At 46.0% G+C, this 15751-nt stretch overlaps 1 pseudogene; it reads right to left on the bottom strand.

The window, feature by feature from the left end:
- Nucleotides 1-452: 452 nt before the first annotated feature.
- LOC108586654 lies at nt 453-9304 on the bottom strand (annotated as a pseudogene).
- Between the last annotated feature and the right edge of the window lie 6447 nt (nt 9305-15751).

The raw sequence follows: 15751 nt of genomic DNA, 5'->3' as shown, positions 1-15751 counted from the left end.
TTCAACATGAGTGGATAGCTGGGTCTCCCCAAACTCTACACCTGTATGGAATCCATTTCCCCCTGTTCTGGACCATTTAGAAGGGCATGTGGGTACCTGGAGTTGTCTGACAGAGATACTGACTGGAGAAGCGGTGAGGTCCCCAACACTGAGATGATTTGGGTTGGAAATGATGAGTAACCATCAGGCATGCTGTGGGAGGGGCTCCTGCTCTGGGTGGAGGTGGGACTGGATATCTGTAGATTATCAAAGCCATCTTGTTAATCAAAGCCATCTTGTTAATGAGGGTCAAGATCATCCTCACATCTGAGTATCTTGAAAGGTTTCTCACAAATCTAAGATTCAACTACCAGGAATAATGGTCTCAAAGTAGAATTTGAACTTGGATTCCCTTAGACTCAGAACTGGAACCTGAACTTGGATTCCCTTAGACTCACAACTGTTTGGCTTTGTCAGGTGCTGCTTCTTGGATTTGCCTCCTGACTGTTGCCAATTCCCCCTACCTCATAGTCTTCATTCACCCCCTGCAGTGCCCCACTGATGACACCATTCTGCCAGTGATGCCTGGATCTCCCATGGCATCGCCTACAGAGAGGAAGTGTAGTCTCATGAAGAAACCAGCAACTCTGGAGCAGGTGGACTTACTTAGATTAATATCTTGTTTTCACCATATGGCTGGGTGACTTTGGCCAAATTAACAAACCTCTCTGACCTTCACTGTCCTCTTCCGCAAAATGAAAATGGTAAAAACCATTATTTATAGGATTGTGAGGTTTAAGTGAAATAATGGAAATAAGGCACTTGGCCAGGCACGGTGGCTCATGCTTGTAATCCCAGCACTTTGGGAGGCAGAGGCGAGTGGATCACCTGAGGTCAGGAGTTCAAGACCAGCCTGGCCAACATGGTGAAACTGCATCTCTACTAAAAATACAAAACTTAGCTGGACGTGGTGATGCGTGCCTGTAATCCCAGCTACTCGGGAGGCTGAGAGAGGAGAATTGCTTGAACCCAGGAGGCGGAGGGTGCAGTGAGTCGAGATCATGCCACTGCACTCCAGCCTGGGCGACAGAGCAAGATTCTGTCTAAAGAAAAGAAAGAGAGAAAGAAAGAAAAGAAGGCACTTGATACAATGCTTAGCACATCCCTCCCCAGCTTCATTGTTCTCTTGTGTCTCTTGCCCTTGACCATGCAGTTCCATAGACCATTATTCCCCTCCTGTGACAGAGATTTCTAATAGCCCACTAGTGCCCATCTCCCCTTCTTCCCTTTTAGTTTTAGTTCGACACATGGCTACTTAGTTATACACTATATATTCCAGCCTCCCTTTCAGCCAGGAGTTGCCATGTGACTAAGCTCTGGCCCATGGAATGATGCAAGCAAAATTGATGTGTGCAGCTTCTTCAAGAGGAAATTGTTTGCCTTCCACAATTTCCATCTTTCTTCCTGGAATGTGGGAGTGGTGCTGGTGTTAGCTTTGATCATGCAAATGAAGAAAACACCCTAGAAGATGGCAATGGGCCCCAGACAACCTCTTAACATGGGACTATCTTCCCAGCCTGGACCATTCACCTACCTATAGCATAGTATGCAAGAGAAAAACAAGCCTCTTCTCAGCCTCTGCTCATTCTCCCACCTTGAATTAGATGTCACTTCACCATCTCTGACCCTTCAAGGCCAGTACTTCCTGTGGGCCTTCACCCATGTCCTCATGTCTGCAAGCCCCGCAAGACTGGGAGCACCATGAGGAAGGGACCATGGTCTCATCTGCGCTGGTTTTCTCCGGAACAGGAATACAGTAGGCACTTAGTAAATGTTGAATAAATCGATGATAGTGCCACACGCTTACAAACTGGCTTAGTTCTGCCTAAAGGGATCTTAAGCACTTCAACCTGCTTGACCTCCAGCAAAAACAAAAGAACAATTCCCATTTTTTTTTCCTCCCTTCCTCCAAACACACCCAGGGCTTTCTTCCATGTCCCGTTGGCCAGAGCAGACCCTGGAAAGAAGCCCTCCCCAAGGCGCCTTGTTGACTACGGCCAAGGCCTGGCCCAGTGCTGGACACCAGTCTATGTGAGTATATTTCTGTAAGTCCATAGTTATTAGCAGAATCCCACCCCAGTGTGAGACCTGGTTGTGTTTGACCAGGTCCATGAAGTGTAGTAGCAGTTGCTCCCACTAGACTATTTTTGCCTTGAAAATCTAGGCAAAAACAGAGGCTTTGATTAAAAAAAAGGAGGGTGGGGTAGGGGGAAGATTGATAGATCAAATGTAATTGGAAAAGGCATGCAACCTTTTTCAATTTATACACATCTACAGAGGTCTATTTACAGATCTGGGATGGGGTTGGGCTCAGTGGCTCATGCCTGTAATCCCAGCACTTTGGGCGGCTGAGGTGGGAGGATCACTTGAGCCCAGAAGGTTGAAGCTGCAGTGAGCCACAGTAGAGCCACTGCACTCCAGCCTGGGTGACAGAGTAAGACCCAGTCTCAACACAAACAAACAAACGAATCTGGGATGGGGCACTCCTGGTGGACTTCTCTGGTCATTGTGTAGAGGGCACTATGCACTCTCCAAGGACCAAGGTCTTGCAGCCAACTCTGAAAGCCAGGGCTCTGGCCCCCAGCCAGCCTTTCCTTGAAGGCATTTCTTGAGTGCATTGCCCTTGGCAGCAGTTAGATGCTGCTGCTTTTTATTAGTGTTTCCTTCTCTTTTTCCAGGCCCTCTTTTGGGGTTCTTTCTGCAGACAGTGGCTTTCATTTTAGCCTGAGGGTTCAGAAGAGGACAGTGGGCTGGCCTCACCACCCATCAGCCTCTGCTTTGGAGACTGAATGCACAACATCATCCTCACTCCTAAACTGACCTCCAGATACACACAGTTGTGATCTCACTGCTTAGGAGGGCTGGAAGCTGTGGCAGCTCTTCTGAGGGCTCAGTGGGGCCAGCCACCCTCAGCTGGAGGTGTAAGCAGGTTTTTTTTTTTTAATCGAGAAGGAGTCTCTCTCTATTGCCCAGGCTGGAGTGTAATGGCGTGATCTTGGCTCACTGCAACCTCCACCCCCTGAGTTCAAGCAAATATCTTGCCTCAGCCTCCTAAGTAGCTGGGATTATAGGTGCCCACCTAATCCCATGCCCAGCTAATTTTATTGTATTTTTAGTAGAGATGGGGTTTCACCATGTTGGCCAGGCTAGTTAGGAACTTCTGACCTCAAGTGATCTTCCCGCCTTGGCCTCCCAAAGTGCTGGGATTACAGGCGTGAGCCACCATGCCCGGACATATAAGCAGATTTTTGTAGGTTAAGTTTGCCCCAGAGCAGGAGCATTCTGTCCAGTTGCCTAAGAAAAGTAAGACTGGTGCTTTTGAGAAAAAGCAAAATGCCAACTCAGGGGGAGAAGCTTCAGACCTCATATTTGACTCAGGCATGCCCTCTACCGCAACCAGGTGATTATGGTGGTTTAACTGTCCTTGATGGTAGAACAAGAAGCTCTCACATTTGTGGAGACCTTTGATAGTGGCGCTGTTTTCCGCAGTCCTGTCTTCGATGAGTCATCTCATATTTCCTCCCTAGTGGAGCACAGGGTGAGGTGGGGCGGGAGGGGAGATCACCTTCAAAGAGGCCCACCAAACAGGGGAATCTTGGGGCCACTAATACCCTCTGCTTACATTAGCCAATGTTGATACAAGGTCACCTTCAAAGTTCTTGTTCATCTCACGTAAACCTGTTCAGGTGACAAAGCCCTCGAAGTCTTGAATTTATGTGGTCTTAGACTTTAAAGTTCTTGAGAAAAAAACACCATAGGGGAAAATCTAAAAGACAGCTTTATGCTTTGACTTAACTTTGTCTGTGAATTGAAAAAGAACTTGCCTTTCTTCAGCTCTGGGAAGGAGGAACAACTTGCGAGCTTAATGACAGGTCACTGACCCCACCCTAGTGGACTGTTACGCTTTGTGATCTGGATTGAACATGGACACCCCCAGTCAGCGTCTCTGCATCCCTTCCAGCACATTCTTTCTGAGGGTGAAACTAAAAGCAATAGTTTAGTTTGTGGTTACCTTTATTTCAACAGAGTTTAACTTTTAGAACCACCTACTTAAAACGAATGATGAAATTAATAATAAAAGTTATTTATTGTGGGGCGTGGTGGCTCATGCCTGTAATCCCAGTGCTTTGGGAAACTGAGGTGGACAGATCACCTGAGGTCAGGAGTTTGAGACCAGCCTGGCCAACGTGGTGAAACCCTATCTCTACTAAAAATACAAAAATTAACTGGCCGTGGTGGCACAAGCCTGTAATCCCAGCTACTCTGGAGGCTAAGGCAGGAGAGTCACTTGAACCTGGAAGACGGAGGTTGCAGTGAGCGAAGATCACACCACTGTACTCCAACCTGGGTGACAAGAGAACGAGACTCTGTCTCAGAAAAAAAAAAAAAAAAAGCTATTTATTGAGCACATATTATGTGCCAGGCACTGTGCTATTTTCTCTGCATGCTTTTTTCTCATTTAGTCCTCACAACAACCTGTGCAGTAGATACCTTTTTTTGTTGTTAAACATTTTTTAGGGATAGAGACTTGGTCTTGCTGTGTTGCCCAGGCTGGTCTTGAATTCCTGGCCTCAAGCCATCCTCTTTGCCGTGACCTCTCTAAGTGCTGAGATTACAGAAGTGAGCCACCACCCCCAGCCTGGTAGGTATCATTATTGTCCCCACTTTACAGATGAGGAAAATGAGGCTCAGAGAAATTATGTGATTTGCCCAAGTTGACCCAAAGGTCGGGGTTTTCTGGATTTGACACAATTTTGCAAGAGGGCTGATTCTTAGTGAAAGGGGAGAAACCAGCTTCTTCCACTTTGGGAAAGGTTGTGCCCTGCCATCCATGTCAGATGGTCCTAAAGAAACACTCACTAACCCTTGTTCTCATGTGTAGAGAAGGATCAGAACAGGAATTAGATAAAGAAAGACATAACAAAAGGGAGTGTCTGAATTTTTTCCTTTTGTCCAATGCAAGTCTGCTTTTGCAACTGAAAAATCCTAATCACTCTCAAAGTTAAAAACTCCAGAAATGTTATCTCCTGGTGATTTGTCTACAGCCTCTTCTACCAGGTACAATGATTTCGTAGGCTGGTTTCACGGCTGTCACCTGTGTAGTCACACAGGGCCCTGAGTTTAGAAGGGCCCATCCTCGCTTTAATGTTCTGCTGTCCATCTTGAAATTCTTAATAATTTTTAAATGACAGACCATGCATTTTCATTTTGCCCTGGGCACTGCAAGTTATGTAGCTGATCCTGCAATTTTGGAGACTGAAAATAATGCGATATAACCAAGAATAGCTGCAGCCATGAGCTACTCCAGAACCAAAGCTGGGGTGCGTGGGGTCCTTCCTGTGTGTGCTCTGTTTGTGTGGAGAGTAAGTGACCACACAAGGAAGTTGTCTAGTCACTTGCCCTGCAGTGAGAACTGGTGTTGACGTCAGAGCAGGAGCTCGGCAATGAACCCATCAGAAGAGCCCAGTGGAACAGAGATGGAGGGAGCCCTAGGCCTATTTGAAAATCCCAGGAGAACAAGGACAGGTGGCTCAAGCTTCCCTGAGTCTGGATTTGCTTGATGCCCTGACTGGTGGCAGAGGGTCTGATTTCAATGCATCCGACATTAATATATCCTTCTGATCCCAGGCTGGAGCTCAGAGCCTTCAGTACCCCATTTTGTTTAGTTTTGTTTTTGAGACAGGATCTTGCTCCATTTCCCAGGCTGCAGTGCTGTGGTGTAATCATGGCTCACTGTACCCTCAAACTCCTGGGCTGAAGCAATCTTCCTGCTTCAGCCTTCCAAGTAGCTAGGAGTAGAGGTGCATCCCACCATGCCCAGCTAATTTTTTATTTTTGGTAGAGACGAGGTCTCACTATGTTGCCTGGGCTGATCTTGAACTCCAGGCCTCACGTGATCCTCCTGCCTCCACCTTCCAAAGTGTAGGGATTATGGGAGTGAGTCACCATGCCTGGAAACTTTTTTTTTTTTTTTTTTTTTTAGATGGAGTCTCGCTCTGTCACCCAGACTGGAGTGCACTGGCACTATCTCAGCTCACTGCAACCTCCGTCTCCCAGGTTCAAGTAATTTCTCTGCCTCAGCCTCCTGAATAGCTGGGATTACAGGCGCCTGCCACCACACCCAGCTAGTTTTTATTTTTAGTAGAGACGGGGTTTCACCATCTTGTCCAGGCTGGTCTCGAACTCCTGACCTCAGGTGATCTGCCTGCCTTGGCCTCCCAAAGTGCTGGGATTACATGCATGAGCCACCACACCCAGCTGCTTGGCAACATTTTGATTTATAAATAATTTGTCCCATCACAAGGCAATGGCAGCCCATTGAAAAACCAAAGTCTGTCTTTGTTGGTTTCTCATACTTTCTCTCTCCTCTCTCCTCTTTCCTTCCTTCCTTCCTTGTTTTGTTGTTTTTTTTTTTTTTGAAACGGCGCCTTGCTCTGTCATCAGGCTGGAGTGCAATGGTGCAATCTTGGCTCACTGCAACCTCTGCCTCCTGGGTTAAAGTGATTCTCCTGCTTCAGCCTCCCAAATAGTTGGGACTACAGGCGTGTGTCACCATGCCCAACTAATTTGTTGTATATTTAGCAGAGATGAGGTTTCACCATGTTAGCCAGGATGGTCTTGAACTCCTGACCTCGTGATCCACCCGCTTCAGCCTCCCAAAGTGCTGGGACTACAGGCATGAGCCACTGCGCCCGGCCCTTTCTTTCCTTTCCTTCCTTTCTTTCCTTCCTTTTCTTTTCTTTTCTCTTTTCTGTTTTCTTTTCTCTTTCTTTCTGTCTCTCTTTCTTTCTTTCTCTTTCTCTCTGTTTCTCTCTCTTGCTCTCTTCCTTGCCTTGCCTTGCCTTCTTTCCTTCCTTTCTTTCTTTTGAGATGGAGTCTCACTCTGTCACCCAGGCTGGAGCACAGTGGTGCGATCTTGGTTTACTGCAACCTTCACTTCCCGGGTTGAAGCATTTCTCCCACCTCAGCCTCCTGAATAGCTGGGATTACAGGTGTGTGCCATCTTGCTCGGCTAATTTTTGTATTTTTAGTAGAGACAGTGTTTTGCCACGTTGGCCATGCTGGTCTCAAACTCCTGGCCTCAAGTGATCCGCCCACTTCGGCCTCCCAAACTGCTGGGATTACAGGCATGAGCCATGTGCCTGGCCAAAAGATCTTTCAAGGAGAAAGAAAGTCCAAGCTGCTCTGAACCATTTGGCTTCTGTGCTATAGTAAAGGTATATAAATCATCATTGCTGGGCATCCATAGACATATATTCACTGCTTCCTTGGTCTACTAGGTCTCCTAACCGCAGTCCCAGAATTTGGGGTGTTAGCCCCCAGACTGCCTTACTGCTAAAGCAGAATTCTGGCATCCCTGGCTGCTCTGTGCTGTTTCTATACTGTCTGCCCCCAGGGCCTCTCTCTGGCTGGCTCTGATCTGGCAGCCTGCTCACTGCTCTGCGTTGTCATGGAGAAGGTTTTAGAAACATATTGTTGAACTGTGGGTGTATTTCTGCCACCTGGTAACAAGTGGGTTTGTAGAAAAGCCACAATGGAGGAAAAGAAAGTGCTCTTGGAGGACAGAGCTAGTGCCAGGGAAGCCAGCCGTGGCAGAGGGATGGGAGCCTGCACTGCTGTTTGCTGTTTGGTATTCTGTGCAGGCAGCAGAGTGCTGGTTGCCTTGGTTCCTGCAGGACTCCTGGGAGCTTGTGGCAGACGGAAGACCAAAGCCTCTGCAGAAGTTTGCAGATTCTAGGAAAATGAATTGCCATGCAGCCCAATCTGTGGGAGAAGACCAAGTGGGCTCTCAGCCATTAAGATGCTCTGATGTAAATTTATGCTTCATGCAGACAGAAAAGCTGCCCTCTGCTTATGTATGCCATCAGGCTGCCCTTGACCCATCTGTGCCAGCTCCTCACGGGGCCTAGATGTCCTAGCCACCTGGGCACCCCCTCCACCCTCCCACCCCCAGTTCCTGCAAGGACTTCAGACAGCCGATTTAGGGCACCTGCCACACCACTGTCTGCAACTTTGTAGGTCAAAAACAGTTGAATATTGACAATTTCATATTGTTCAACCTAATTGAAAGCTTCAGGGTAACTTAACACTTTCATCAGGCTTAGATAAGATCATTACAAAAAATCATTAATAGATTTTCTCTTGCCTGATACAATCTCTTCCCTTCTAAATTATTCTAAATCCTGGTACTCTGTGTCCATGTCGTCTTCATCTTCCAAATGATGTATATGCTACTAATTATGCCCTCAAAGCTACAGAGCATACTGCCTTTCCCTTGAGAAGGTTTGTATACTCTTTCTACTCCTTGAGGTAGAGACTAGATCCATTCCCATGCCCATATAGAGAAAAGGTATCTTCTAATGGACTCCAAAGATGTGTTAATTGGTTTGATCACAAGCACAAGAAACTAGATATTTGTATTACTTGTACATTCTTTTTTAATATAGTACAATGTTTATTTAAAATCTGAGCTGGGCCAGGCATGGTGGCTCATGCTTTTCATCCCAGCACTTCGAAGGCTGAGGTGGGCAGATCACTTGAGCCCAGGAATTAGAGATCGGCCTAGGCAATGTGGCAAAACTCCATCTTCACAAAAAATTTAAAAATTAACCGGGTGTGGTAGCATGAGCCTATAGTCCCAGCTACTTGGGAGGCTGATGTGGGAGGATCACCTGAGACCGGGGAAGTTTAGGCTGCAGTGAGCCAAGATCACGCCACTGGACTCCAGCCTGGGCAACAGAGTGTGAGACCCTGTCTCAAAAAAAAAAAAAAAAAAATTCTGATCTGCCAACTTAGAATTTTTCCACCAACTCAGGGAGCTGAAACTTTCACAGGCTTCACAATCTTTTGCTTAGGGGACGCCCTTGTGGATCTTTTTCGATGCTTACTTAGCCTATTTTGCTTCCTTAGCAGCCCTGCAAGCTTGTTCTGGTTGAGCCTTTTTAACTTCAAATTTCTGATTCCTCTTGGCCATTAGATTAGCAAGAGATGCACCACTAATGGCCCCCTGGAATCTGACTGCTTGGCAGTTTCTTTTCTTCTGAATTTCTTCCAAATGTCCCTTTTTGTGCTTTCTTCTGTAGAGGACAATCCGGTTTATCTACCAAGCATCCCTCTTGGAAAGGAAAGCTGACTTGTACTTTACATTAAGAAACTGGAAAACGTCCCTGTCCATCCTGGTGTAGCGCCTTCTGTGTCTAGGGTAGACCTTGTACTCGCTAAAACTGCACAACTTGACCTTCAGGGTGGCAGCTCCAGGGGAAAAGAAAAGATGGCAAAGGGAAGGAGGGGATCATGGGAAGAGCCATTCTTCTTACGAGAAGTTTTGGCGACTTTTGAAAAGTCTGTGCTTACCCTTGTCTACGTACATATGACATCTACAGACTATGAACGCATTTTGCATCAGGACCCAAATAGCAACTATCAGGTTCTGAGGTATCTGCCCTCTCCTTCCTCCTCCCTAGATCTTAATTCAGCTACTTTAAGGTGGCTCTAGTGACGGGCCTCTTATTTTTCTGTTGAGGCATGGGCTTATTTAGCCATCCTCAGCCTCTCGAGATTTATATCCCACCTTAATTTTTCTGTCTGTGGCATCAGCCTAGTATTTCCCAGTCTCTCCCTTTTCTTTCCTTATTTCGATGCTCTCACTGCATTCTCTCCTTTTTTGAACATAAAGATGATTTTACTTATTTTAATAACCTCTTAATCAGCCCTTTCCCTTCCCAGAGGTTTTTACACACTTCCCTCCCTCCTTCCTCTGTTACCACCTCTTTTAGTGGCTGTAAGAAGTGGGAGTCCAGGCAGAACTTTAGACCCACCTAGGGCAGCAGAGGCAGACTGTGAAACCCAGGCCCACAGCTTTTGGTTGAACCCACATCAAATAATGAGAACTGCTTCAATCCTCATATCCTTTTGTTGTGAATTGCAAGCAGGCGGCAAGAGGGGCTTGTCTAGTAAATGCCACCTGTGGATCAGGTGAGATTAAGTCCACTAGATATCCCTTTCCAGGAAGGAAGCAGGTGAACTTCCAGACTTTCCAACACAATCCCCTGGCTTCATGTGATGATGAAAACAGGCACCTATATGTGGAGAAGAAGTAGCCAGTTATAAGTAGGAATACTGAGTACAGACAATGCCCAGAAAATACAAAAAGGCAGCTGGCAGCCCGAAGAGGGAGAGAGCAAAGGGGAGATTTTTATTAAATGCTTTAAAATTGATTTTTTAAAAAATTCTGCTTTTAGCAGAATAAAGTCTTCTGGAAAACTTCATACCTAGTGATAATTGGAAGCCAAGTCCTGGACACTTGCAACCACCCCAAATAAGATCAGCACGTGTGGAGGGTCTAGAGCACAATTTCTGGCCAGGAGAGGGGTCTTATTCCTATTATTCAAATAGATGGATGGCATCTAACTTCCCTTTAAGCTCCATAATATTGTAATCTGGTGGCCTAGGAAGTTGAAGCCTGGCCACAAATGACACAAACTTGCCATAAAGTAAATAATTACCAATGAACAAGAAGGTAGAGGAGGGAGAATCTACCAGTGGGAGTTAATCAATCACACATACAAACTGCCCTTGAGTTGGACTTGCCTTCTAGAGCAGTGCTTCTCAAACTTTAATGTGCAACACGAATCAACTGGGGATCTTGCAAAAGGAAAAAAAAAAAAGAGAGAGAAAGAAAAGAAAAAGCAGGCTCGGACTCAGAAGGTCTGGGGTGGAGTCTGAGCTCTTCGTTTCTTTTTCTTTCTTTTTCTTTTTTCTTTTTTTTTTAGATGGAATCTCACTCTGTCAGCCAGTCTGGAGTGCAGTGGTGCCATCACGGTTCACTGCAATCTCTGCCTCCTGGGTTCAAGAAATTCTCATGCCTCAGCCTCTCAAGTAGCTGGGATTACAGGCATCCACCACCATGCCTAATTTTTGTATTTTTAGTAGAGACGGGGTTTTGCCATGTTGGCCAGGCTGGTCTTGAAGTCCTGACCTCAGGTGATCCACCTGTCTTGATCTCCCAAAGTGCTGGGATTGGAGGCATAAGCCACCGAGCCCAGCCTAACCTTTTCATTTCTAATAAATTTCCAGGTGATACCAGCGCTGATGGTCTGTGGACCACACTCTGGAGTAGCAAGGTTCTCGAGCAGGGCTACCCAACAAAAATTTCAGTGATGATGGAAACGTTCTGTATCTGTGCTAGCCACCAGCCATATGTGGCTGCTGAGTGCTTGCCATGTGGCTAGTGTGACTGAGGAGCTAAATTTTTAGTTTTACTTAAATTTAATTAACTTACTTTTTTTTTCATTTTCTGTTGCTATCACAAAATTTAACTAATTTAAATTTAAATAGGCGTATGTGGCTAGAGACTATTGAATTGGAAAGCACAGCTCTACAGCAGTGGTTCTCAACCTTAAGTGCACATCAGAATCACCTGGAGAGCTTGTGAAAACACAGATTGATGGTCCCACCCCCAGAATATCTGAGGCTGATCCTGCTGGCCCAACGACCACCCTTTGAATACCTCTGCTCTAGAATATGCATCATCCCTGATGTGGTAAGCTTCAGGGTCAGCACAAGAGTCCCTCGTCTTGTCTCTGGGCAGTGAGCCTCAGTCCATCCTTAGTGCCAGCAGGACCCACCTGGTGGCACTAAGCTCCAATGAGATCTGAGCTTTCTCCCTGCAGGCCTTACACATAGACATTGCTGGCAGTGATTCAAATGGCTGCCATTGGGATGCTCCAGGAGGTCCCCTGGGTTATAAAATATCATTCCCACTGATTCCCAAGAAGCAACAGAACATATTGGTTAAAAGCATGTGCTGTACAGCCAGACTAAGGGAATCCAAGCTGGCTTTGCTCAACACTGGCTGTGTGACTATGGGCATATAATTGCTTAAAGTTCATGCCTCAATTTTATCATCTGTAAAATGGAAGTAATAACAGTACCTACCGTATAGAGAATCTTGTGAGAATCAAGTGCTTAAAACAGTCACCTGCACAGTGTAAGTGCTTAGTACACTTTGGCTATCATTACCCCTGCAATCCCAGCATTAGCAAATTGCTGCCTTCTGCTATGCATTTGCTCACCCTGCAGGTTCTCTGGAAATAAGCAGATGTTCCTGGGAAGCACACTCTGCCTACTGTACAATTTTGCTGAGGATTCAGGAGTACTCTGAGGTCCACTAGGGTATCCCTCTAGGTTATCCAAGGATGGAAGAAAGGTGACAAGGTAGGAGAGCTCCTAGAAGGTTGCCATACTCTTCATCCTCACTTCCCCATGCACAGTGAGAGCCAGGATGGGTCAGCCTACCTGTTTAGCATCTCTATGTATTGATGCATGTCCAAAGAGGAGAACAGACATCTACAAACCCAGGCCTGAAGCTAGCCTCCATGCAGTTGTCAACAGGGCCAGAGGGCCAGGAAGGGAGACTGGGGACATTTGGCGAGGCTTCTCAGGGAAAGTCATTAGTTGAGGATGAAGTGATGCTAAGGCATATCCAGCTCTCTCCTTCCTGCTCCAACACTACCCCTACAGTGAGCCCATCAGCACTCTCCCCAGTTGGGCTTGTCCCAGACCCTCTTCCTCATTCCTGTGTGGCCATAGCAGAAGATGGCTGTACAGTCCAGAATTCCTGCCAAGTACCACCACACGCTGTAGTACCAGAGTCCCCCCGAACAGTGGTTCTCCCACAACCTCTCCTACTTGGTCCTGCTGAATATGCTATCATAGAACTTGGGTATCACCAGGACAGAAGCACACCCTCTTTGCCCTAGAAAGACACAAATTTTAAAGCATTCTGTCATTTTACCCATCATTTAAGAAGTCTTAAAATAAAATTTCCAAAATTATTATCAGATGTCAATTTTATTGCCAAACAAGGTAAATGAGTAAACAAGTAAATCCCTACCTCCCCCAACCCCCACAATCCCAGGATTACTGCTTATTACCAGGGGAACCATTTTTCCAGAGCCCCTCATTTGGAATGGTTGGAAGATTGCCACACAGCAAGGACTACCCCCCAAAGGGCTACCATTCAAGCCTAGTGTCCACCAGGACCACTTGGCTTAAGGTCGATCTACCCCATTCCTTCCTTTACCATCTTCTCTAATTTAGGATATCAGTATCCACAAATTGAGTGCTATTTGCCAGATTGTGCTAACTGCTTTCCAAGAACTAAATGATTTAACAACTCCCTACCAAATAGGATCTATTGTCTCCATTTCACAGGGGAGAAGAGGAACGAGTTGAGAATAGCTTGAATAAGTCAAGACACTTGCTCCTTTGCCAAACTCTTTGCCTTAAGTTGTGATAACCACAGGGAATAGATTTTTCAGAATTTGGTGGATGTCAGTCATTCTGTTATACTATGTTCCTGAATGTTGGCATTTTGGCATCTAAATTCTATTTCTCAATACATCTCTGACACCCAGTGAGAGAATGCACTGGGAAGGAGAAGTGTAGTGGCAGCATGAAAACCCTTTGTCAATATGAGGCTCGATGAGGGATTTGGGAGATGCAGACACCATGCTCACAAGCCACAGCCTGAAGCAGCCTTGGGGCTGGAGGCAGGTGGGAGCAATGGAACTTTACAAGGGGCAGCTCAGCCTTCCCAGAGATTAGCCCTCCCTGAAAGAATAAGATGGCTGTAGTTCCTCCCTTTGCAAGAACACTGATGCTGGAAGCAGTAAGGGTGGGCGTGTGCATGTGTATGTGCATGCACGCTTGCACATGTGTCCTCAAACACAGAAATATGGATCATTCACAAGAAAGTCCTGTGAACTGTGTAAGTGTCTGACACAAAAATATGCCATCAATACTGTACTAATGGAGGGCTGGGCACCATGGCTCATGCCTGTAGTCCCAACACTATGGGAGGCTGTGGTGGGTGGATAACTTGAGGCCAGGAGTTTGAGTCCAGCCTGGCCAACATGGCGAAACCCCATCTATACTAAAAATACAAATTTAGCCGGGTGTGGTGGCATGCACCTGTAATCCCAGCTACTTGAGAGGCTGAGGCATGAGAATTGCTTGAATCCAGGAGGCGGAAGTTGCAATGAGCCAAGATGGCGCCACTGCACTCCAGCCTGGGCGATAGAGTAAGACTGTCTCAAAACCAAACCAAAACAAACAAACAAAAGATTGTATTAGTGGAGAGGAAGAAAGGCAAGAACACTTCAAAATGACAGCTAATTTAAAAATCACTTTGGATTAGGTTTTTGTGCTCATTTGAGACATGACTGTATTTGATGAATTGAAAAGTAATAATACTGCAAATGATAACATTATCAGCATTTCTCTGAAAGAAACCATCCCACATTCCATAGCCTAACATCTGCTACAGTAAAAAGATAGATAGAGGGAGAGAGACAGAGACAGAGACAGAGAGGGAGACAGAGAAAGAGAGATGAATCACCTTCAACGGTATTGCCTGTCATGACTTTAAGAGAGGCAGCATTGAAAACTGGGCAAGAACTCTACCTTCTGTCCCAGCCCTGACCTATTGGAAACCAAAGCAGCACCAGAGATAGTAATGAAGGGTTGGGGGCTTGTTGGGAAGATCCATGGGGTTGGGAGGAGGTGTATGTAGAGAGAGATGCCAGGGAGCTCTGTGTAACAAGCACATATGAACTGATGAACTGCTCTTGTCTAAAGACACACATAACCAAAGCATATGATCAGGTGTGATATTCAGGTGCTATGCCAGACACCCAAGGCCGGATGTGACACATATAAGGCCTAAACGACATTTCTAGAACTGAGAGTTTTCTGCTTCTGGGTCCCTGAAAGCCCCTTTGCAGGTTGTGTGAAGAAATACCAAGTTTCCTTATGTTCCTCTGCCACATGTTTCGCTGAGTGAAGATGTGCTCATATAGCAGAGAAAGGCAAGCCTGCATAGCAATCTTTGGGCTCAATTACCTGGAAGGCTTAAGAAGTGGGATATTCTGGTTTACTACATTCTTTTATGGATTCAGTATTGACCAGAAATTTCTTTTTGTTGAGACTTTTAAACTGGAAATGGTTCTGCAATTTTGACTTTCTTGTCTCAGCAAGAACAGTCAGATGACAGAGCTGGTACCAAATGATGTTTGGTGAATTAGGACTCTGCACAGCCTGAGGCTCGGTTCTCTAGGTCGAAGATCATTATTTATGCTGCCTCTCTTAAACGCATGACAGGCAATGCCCCTTGAAGGTGATTCATCTCTCTCTCTCAGTTTATCTCTCTGTCTTTGTTTACTGAAATTTAAAGCTGATTAAGTGCATGGCATGAATTCGACCTGATTAATCAAGGCTTCTCCAAGAAAAAGAGAGCAACAGTGACTAAATGATGATTGAATGGTGGATGACTTGTCCTTAGGAAGCTGACAATGTTTGAAGTTAGTGCCTTGAGGGACCATCAGGTCTGCCTGCAGATGGATACTCAGGTGAGGTGGTTGTTCAGCCCAACATGGAAACAAAGATGTCGTCTGCTCATGACATTGTACATACGTGATCTCCAGGGTCAATGATCAGAGAGACTGTTTCTCCAGCACCAAGGGCAGTGCCTGGCACATAGCAGGGGCTCACTGAAAATATGTTGAATGAATGGAGTCCTGACTAGCTGGTCTATACACATTTCCTCTGGTCACCATTCATTTGTCCATCCATCCCTCTGTCCTTCTCTCCATCCAGTATCTACATGCTTACCATATGTGAGATGTAAAACCATTGGCTGTAAGGGATTCTA

Source organism: Papio anubis, chromosome 7 (assembly GCF_008728515.1).
Source record: "Papio anubis isolate 15944 chromosome 7, Panubis1.0, whole genome shotgun sequence".
NCBI classification, from domain to species: domain Eukaryota; kingdom Metazoa; phylum Chordata; class Mammalia; order Primates; family Cercopithecidae; genus Papio; species Papio anubis.
The sequence above is the reverse complement of the archived record's forward strand: the minus strand, read 5'-3'. Positions and strand labels throughout refer to the sequence as shown.